Below are 8,682 nucleotides of genomic sequence, written 5' to 3'. Positions count from 1 at the left end.
GGGAGAAAGGCCAAGAAAAGTGAGCTACGCCACGTTCTTTGCGTTTTCTTATTTTCCTATTCAGTTTCGGTCATTCACTGTGGTGCCTGAGCCAATCGAGGAAACTACCTAGGAAAATTCACAAGGGCACCCTGCAAACGAGCTACACCAGAGGTACCCTCAACTTGACTGAGTTAAAACACAAAGATAACCCGGGCATCGTGGAGAGGGCAAAGCCTGCATTCCCGATGGCTAACCACCCTTCCCCCCGCCCGGAGTCAGCTACTCGAGTTTGAGCGCAGTTCTTACTTGTCCAGAGGGGTGATTCCACCAAGGTACTTGGAATAAAGAGAAATTCACTTGGGTCAGCCCGAACAGGTGTCAATTCAGGCTCTGTCATCAGCTAGCAAGCTGTGTCTTCTTAGGCACGTCCCTTTGCGTTTTGGTGCAAGGGGTAATAGTATCTGCCTTGCAAACCCTTTTAGAATTGGCAGGAGATGAAACAAAACCATGTAAGAGCACTACACTGTGAGGCAGGGAGATGTGGGCCCTAACCTGACTGCTGTTTTCATGGTCTTTGCAAATTTGGCATAGCTGAAATATAGAGAACTTAGCAAAAATGGTTAGATACTGCAAAAGCTCCCTAGATTTATTAATTAGCCAAACTAATGTCAGAATAGTACTAAAAATAACAGCAACACTATCACTACTTGGCTGAAAACAAACCACCCTTGGCCCTGTGGGAATCGGAGGAAAAAGGGTTTCTTTGGGGATGAGAACTTAGGATATAGTGGCTGCTTTATTCTTTTGGGCATGGGACTTAAATGCCACTGAGCCCCCATTGTTTTCTTGAAAGGTGGGAAAGACTCGCTTCCTTAGAAAGAACAAGAGGCAGAAGTTTAGGAACTGAAATCCAGATGGGGATGGGAGAGCTTTTTTTTTTTTTTTTGGTCTTCCGTGCTGTAATTTAAAAACTTGACTGTACTTTTGTACTTTTATGGGGGGTTTTCTCCCTCAATATCTGGTAAAGTTTCAAAATGCCAATTTATTTCAGCTGTGCCAAATGCAACCACGAAAGAGCTTGGGGGTGCTGCACCCCAATCCAGCAGGAAGTTTTCATAGTAGAGCATCTTGGCTTGGGAGAAGAGGGAGAGGAGGAGGAAGGGAACTGGGCACCTCTTGAGAATCAAGATAAGGACCTACCACCTGATGGTTTATGGTAGGCATTCAATAATGTTTGTGGAAGGAAGAAACCATCAGACAAATTGAAACCCCAGAGGATGGAAGCTGGGCAACTGGTTAATTACTCCTGCCCGCCCCCGCCCCAGAATGTCTGTCATAACCTAGTTAAGATTTCTTTTATATTAAAATAGAAGCAGCTTAGGTAGGCCATTCCTCTTTTTGTTGTTAGTACAGCATTGGCAATTTATAAAGCATTTTCATCAACATAATCCCACTGAATCTTTGTATCTGATCCTGAGATTGAAACACACACACAGAGGTGGGGTTGTGTCACCTAGGAATCAATAACCCAGACTATCATTTACCAAAACTTCCGGCTTGTTAATATCATCATTTTTATTTAACTTAACTATATGAATTAAATAAAATTATTTATTTAAATCAATTATTTAAGCGAACTCATCTTTTTTAAACGTTTAAACTAAAATTTTAACTTTATGTCACTGCTGTAAAATCACAACTTGATAGGTTATAATTCTTCCCAAGTATAAAATGCTTTACATACCTAATAAATGATTTTTTAAAGTTTGTGACCCAACTAGATATATATTTTTTAAATTTATTGAGGTATAATTACATACCATAGAATTTACCTGTTTAGAAGTCAGTGATTTTTATTAATTTTACCGAGTTGTGCAACCATCCCCATAACCCAGTTTTAGCACATTTCCATCATCCCAATAAGATCACTCATGCCCATGTACAGTTAATGCCCATTCCACTTCCAGCCCCAAGAATCACTCATCTACTTTCTGTCTCTATAGATTTGCCTTTTCTGGACTTTTCATATAAATAGAATCATATGATATGTTGTCTTTTACATCTGGCTTCTTCCTCTTGGCGTAATGTTATGGAGGTTCCTTAGATTTACCTGTGGCCTTGCTTGTGGAAACACTGATATATAAATGTCTGTTATAAAAGTGTCTGTATGGTGATATTGCAGAAGATGACAATTTCCTAACTTAAGCAAGGTTTGACAAATACTTGATTGGAAATTATAGAATATTTGAAATATGTCATATGACATATTCTGCTGGACTAGGAAGAATAGAGGATTCACTGAAATGTATGACCAGCTCTGACTGGGACTCTTGGAAATGAGATGAATTGTCTAGAATATTAGACAAACCTCATTTACTGGTGGCTGAGGGGCCATATGTATTACTTCTAGAAATGTGAGGGGTTTGTATTTTAATTTTTCAAATGTTTTTTTATGTATGAAGATTTTCAAACACTAAAAATTAGAGAAAATAATATTATGATCCTCATATACCTATCATCCTGATTAAACAATTATCATGATTTTGCCAAATTTGTTTGTGTATACTTTTCTTTCCTTTTTTCTCCCTTTACTAAAGTATTTTAAAAATAAATCCCATATATCACTTTGACCCATACATACTTTAGTCTACATTTCTAAAAAACATGGACTTTTAAACCTTTTTTATAAAGCATTATAATACTTCCTAAATTACCAAAGATATTTTTACTCACTAAGTTTTCAGTTGGTGATTCTCCTGGGCCTGCTTCTTGCTGGTTTGGCTTCACTGGGCAGAAAGGTAAAACCCTGCTGAAGGTGGCAGAGAGCCAGAGAGGGAAAGGGAGGGCCCCGCATGGAGCTGCAAGAACTAGGTGAGTTCTTGAAAGTAGGCCTGAGGTCCTTTATGCATGAGGCCATTTGTCAGGCACCTCACATTCATTATCTTATCTAGTTCTTCGTTATCTTGTCAGGCAAGTATTATTATTCTCCTTTTAAAGTCTTAGAGAGGTTGAATAGATAAATTGCCCAGTGTTACACATAAGTTAGTGGTGGTGATAGAATTCAAAGCCAGGAATGACTGACTCTAAAACTGTCCCACTTCTATGCATGCCTACTATGTAACTGTTATTGCAAGACTATATTTTTAAGCCCAAATTTCTGTGCCCTGGGAAATACAGATTATATTTGTAGAAGCATTCATTATTCTTTTAGTCTTTAATAAAGGCATAAAGCTTTATTTGAATACAGGTAGAAGTAGTAATAAACAATAATCATGATATTAATAGTATCAGTAAACACTCATATAGTGCTTACTATGTGCCAGGTACTATTTTAAGGCTTTGCATATATTAACTCATTTAATCTTCCCAACAACTCTATGAGTTGGATACTATTATTGTCCCCACTTTATGGATGGAGAAATTGAGGCACAGAATGGTTAAGTAACTAGCCTGAAATCACACAGCTAGTAAATGGTAGAACTGGGATTTAGACCCTGGCAATTTGGCTCCAGAGTCCAGGCAGTATGCCTCCTATTAGAAACTCAACATACAGAAACTCACCTTATAGACCTTAAGATCAGGAAATGGATTCAACAAGCAGTGCACCTGCAGCTATCATGTGGGCTGATTTTGTGGGGCAGCTGTACTCTAAAATATTCTGGCCAGCTGTCTGCCTAAGGACACTTGTGTTTGTCAGTTCATGTGCTACCTAAACTGAAATGTGCCTGGCTCATATCCCATTGCTAAATGTACTTGCATATGTGATCCTGAATTGAACTTTTCAACTTGTTTGTTGATTTATTTGAAATCTTTGATTCTCCAGTACTGGCAGCTTGTTGTCCATTTGAGAATAAATCTACTTGTTCACTGAGAAGAGAAAGTAGAAAGTAGAATATAGGCTTAAAACATTAATAATCTATAAACAGAAAACTAGAAATTAACTCACTTTTTAATTCAATGTTCAGTGGGCAATAGTTTTCTTTTAAACTTCTAAATTACTCTGCTAAAAACAAAACAAAACAAAATAACTCTAAAGGGTTCACGCTAGTAGCTTGTGACTTTTAAAATCAGTATTTTTTCCAAAAAGATATCGTTTGCCATTAAGTATGACTTCAAAAGTTATGCTATGCTATTTAGTGTTGTTCTATTAAATGTTTTGAAGCTAATATTTTTTCCCAAAATAACAACGTTCTCATTTTATAATAAAAAACATGGGGAGATTGAATGATATATGAGAGTATAATTTCCTAAAAATGTTTTTTAAGTATATTTATTTTAGTGTATATGAAATTTGTCTTTAAAGTCCTATTAATGGTTTTCAAGTAATGAACTGTTGGGGGAAAATGAGAACATGAAACATTCATGTGACCCGTTACTTGACACTTTCTTAAAGAGAGAATTTTAACATTACTGTTTCCATGAAAATCACGTGCTAAAAATCTTATTGTGTAAAATAACTACCTATTTTCAAGAAATCTCATATTATTTGTGTATTAAATTAAAACTCCATATTAATTATAAAGTATGACCATGTGATGAGAATGTAAAATTGTTCTCATTACTGTCTCTCATGATGGCCACATATTGCTCACAGTACTATAAATTGATACAACCCTTTTAGAAAGCAATTCAGCAATACTCCAGAATGATTTAGATGTGAAAACCTCTTGAGCCAGTAATCCCACTTCTGAGAACTGGAGTAAGGAAATAACCTAAAATATGGGATACTATATTCATGAAGATGTCCATTGCAATGTTTTTTACAATAACATTGGAAGCAAGATAAATGCTAAAAATAGGAAAATTGTAATTTTGGTTATAACGTTATGAAACAGAGGCAACATTTACCTTTGAAATAGGAAAATGATATACACACAGTCCCTAAGGTCTTAGTGCAATTTAGGTGGTAAAAACCAATTCATGTACCAAGACCCTTTTCTAAGCAATGCTTTACCATGCTTGATTCTACTACTACAGGTGCTCGAAAATAAATGGTGGTGAGCTCACTGAGGGCTGAAGCATCCAAATTTTTCCTTTGGACCTCTGTGACTAATCTTTTGCATAAAGAAGACATCCAATAACTGTGGTTTGTGTGAGTTATTGATTGATTGAATGAAATAACGTATTTTAAAATATCATTATTCTGACTGTCCTTCAGAGTAATTAAACCAAATTAGTGAGGTTTATGAAGAGGGTTTTTCCATTAAGGCTAGCTTTTCCTTTCTTTTTACCCTAGTGTTTTCTCTCCTCTACAAAATTGTCCATTATACCTGCTCATTCTCACTATTTTCTGACCTTTCCTACCTAGGATTTTGCTCTTTCACATTAACAAGATGAAAGGACCTGCCCCACACTTGTGAAATAAAGCATTTGCCACCCACTGTTCTGCCACTGATCTTAGCCAAAATGGGTAATCTCTACTCAGTGTCTCATGTTCAGACATCACAAGAGTCCACGTTATCACCACTAGTATTATTTTCTGAGTATTAACAACATGCCCACTCTTGAGTGTTTTAAATGGCAGTAAGATAAGCAGTTCCCATATATAGCTTAATAGAGGTGGTATTCAGTACACCATCAGTTACTTAGAATACTTTTATTGGGATGGGTTTTTTCAAGTTAAAAAAGAAATGAAAGTTAACTTGAATGTAGTTTTTCTATTAAAACCACAAAACCCACAACGGTTTAGCAATCTTCCACTGTTTAATGACTTTATGGCATTTGCAACCAAATGCAGTATAAAAGCTGCATAGGAAGCCCGTGCCACTCTTTGCATTCATCTGTTCCCACCCAATGTTTGGACCTTTCAAGCTAATTTTGTAGCATTCTCATCAAAATGCACACTCCTAATATGTCTTTGGACTATCATCTTTACTTTTTCAGTTAGGTTAAACTCTGGCTGTAGTCTGACATGATTGTCTGTTTTGCAAATGAGGGATTGGTATATCTTTCTGCTTTCTTTTCTGGTATGTGGAAGTTAATGTTAAAAAAAAAAATCCCCACAAACCTAAGGTCAGTAGTTTGATTTTACAATAGAGATCCTAAGAATTTCCCACTAAACTAAATGGTCGCAACTTTCTACATTTAAAATAACTAAACTTGCTTGAGTCTTTCAAATTTTCAAAAAATTGTTCCAGAGTAAAATGATATGAGCTACACTTTAAGTTAATGAGAATTTAGTTATGGCTTGCTTTCAAACAACTACATACTCTGTGATAGATCATTCCTTTTATTTGAGTACTTTTATTTGGAACTCAAAAGTATTTGTATGTATTAATATGGAAATACACTTCCATTTAATTGATTATGAAATAAAGAGAAAGACTATGTGACTTCTTAAGATAATTTGTTGAGTGCTGTAGACAGCTACTCCCATTTCCTGAACAAAAGGCTATGCATGAGGGTGTCACACCACACTGGCAGTCATTCAGTTCCTCTGACTTTCCAAGCTCCTTCAACCTCAGCATTTTAGCCAAAAGATGGCACTGTTTACAGCTCAGGTGACGCTGCCATATTGCAATTGTATAAGCAAGAGGCCTGCCAGTCTTGAAGTTATGTACTTTTTCAAACAAATTTTTTATTTGAGGAAATGAAAATTATTTAAAATTCTGAGCATAAGATTGTATTAATATTTTGATGTGGTCTAACACCTAATTTGCATAATTCAAATTCATGAAAGATACATCCATATCGTGCCCAGGGATAATCATCTATTAATGTATTTTTGTTTTATTTGCACAAGCAGATCACGTTCAAGAGTCTATTCATTTTTTTTCAAGTAACAGAGATGAACTGCATTCTTTGACTAGATACCATAATTTATTGAACTATTACGCCAATAATGGAGGAATTGATTGTTTCCTGTTTTGTGATATTATAAACAACGCTGTCATGAACATTCTTGTTCACATTTGTGGGTGAAGGTTTGCATGTTCAAAGTGTAAATACCTAACAACAGAATCGGGGCATCAAAAGACATGCTCATACAACATTTTGATAGATATTGTGAAATGGCCCTCCAGAGATGCTGCACCAATTCAAGTGTCCATTTCCCCAGGTTTGGAAGTCAGGGGCTGAGATAGCATTATCAGCATCATTTCAGACTGATGAGATAGAGAACCAGGCCCTCATTAGAAATATTTATTTGCCAGGCAAAAAGGAGATAGATGTAATTCCAAGCTTGTGTGTGTGTGTGTGTGTGTGTGTGTACATGTGTGTATGTATGCATGTGAACATATGCACTCCCTGGCTTAAAAATGCTTGCATACCACTACTCTATTAAATCTAATTGTCTTGGAGCCAGGAGCCAAGTGCAACTTTGAGTGCTGTATCCTGGGATTGGGTTTCCAGAGGTCAGATAGAGTCCCACATTATTGATTAGCTGAAGCTTTCAGCACAGGTGATTCAGAAGCCTGGCTAACCATATCTGCAGTTTTAGGAACAATATTTGGCACTTCAGGAAACTATTAATAAGTGAAAGACATGGGCCAAACAGAGACCCAAGGTTAAAAACAAAACAACATCAAAAAACCAGTGGTGTTCTGAGGGCCAAATTCCATTTGCAGAAATTCATTTATTCACTGCTACTTTATGCCAGACTCTGCTTTAGGTGTTGTGGATACAGCCATGAACAAAACAATAAAAATCCTTGGTCTCATGGTACGTATGTTAGGAGGGGATAAAAATGATAAATAGAATGAGAGAAACATTTTAAGTTCAACGGTAGTAAGTGCTAAGGAGAAAAATAAGGCAGGGAAAGGGGATGAGGAGAGCCAGGATTTACAATTTTAAATGGGAGGTCAGATAAGTTCACCTGAGATGACATTTGAATAAAGATTGGAGGTAGCCAGGTGGACACTGGGTGGAAAGTATCTAGGCAGAGGGAACCTCAGGTACAGCGGACCTAATCTGTAACAGCCCTGGTGATCAGCAAGCAGTGCATGGAGGGAAGGGCGGAGTAGTAGATGAGGTTAGGGAAGAGCAGGGTCAGGTCATGCAGGGCTCCAAGGTCAGAGAGACAATTTTGGCTTTTACTCTGAGTGAGACTGAGTGGCATTGAAGGGCTTTCACCAGCGAAGTGTCATGCACAGATTTTCTTTCAAAAGTGGTCAGTTCCCAGGGTAGAACAGGCAGACTAGTGTTTACCAGGGCATTCCAGAGAGAGAAAAATCTTTAGAAAACTGAATGGTTTTCATGAGTTTTGTACACTTTTGTACATATATTGGTCAGCAAAATGCTTCAAGAATAATTATAGGGACTTCCCTGGTGGTCCAGTGGTAAAGAATCTGCCTTACAATGCTGGGGATGCGGCTTCGATCCCTGGTCAGGGAACTAAGATCCCACATGCTGTGGGGTAACTAAGCCTGCGTGCCCCAACTGCTGAGCTCGTGTACCTCAACTAGAGAGCCCGCGTGCCGCAAACTATAGAGCCCACGCATCCTGGAGCCCATGCGCCACAACTAGAGAAGAGAAAACCCGCATGCCACGACTAGAGAGAAGCCTGTGTGCTGCAACGAAAGGTCCCACGTGCCTCAAGGAAGGTCCCGCATGCTGCAACTAAGACCCGATGCAGCCAAAAAATAAATAAAATTTAAAAATAAATAAATTATTTAAAAATAAATAAAATAAATTAAAAAAAATTAAAAATAATAATTATAAAAGTGGTGTTATAATAAGTCATCTGGCGGAATTCCCTGGCAG

This window comes from Tursiops truncatus, chromosome 1, assembly GCF_011762595.2.
Source record: "Tursiops truncatus isolate mTurTru1 chromosome 1, mTurTru1.mat.Y, whole genome shotgun sequence".
In the NCBI taxonomy this organism is placed as follows: Eukaryota; Metazoa; Chordata; class Mammalia; order Artiodactyla; family Delphinidae; genus Tursiops; species Tursiops truncatus.
The sequence above is the reverse complement of the archived record's forward strand: the minus strand, read 5'-3'. Positions refer to the sequence as shown.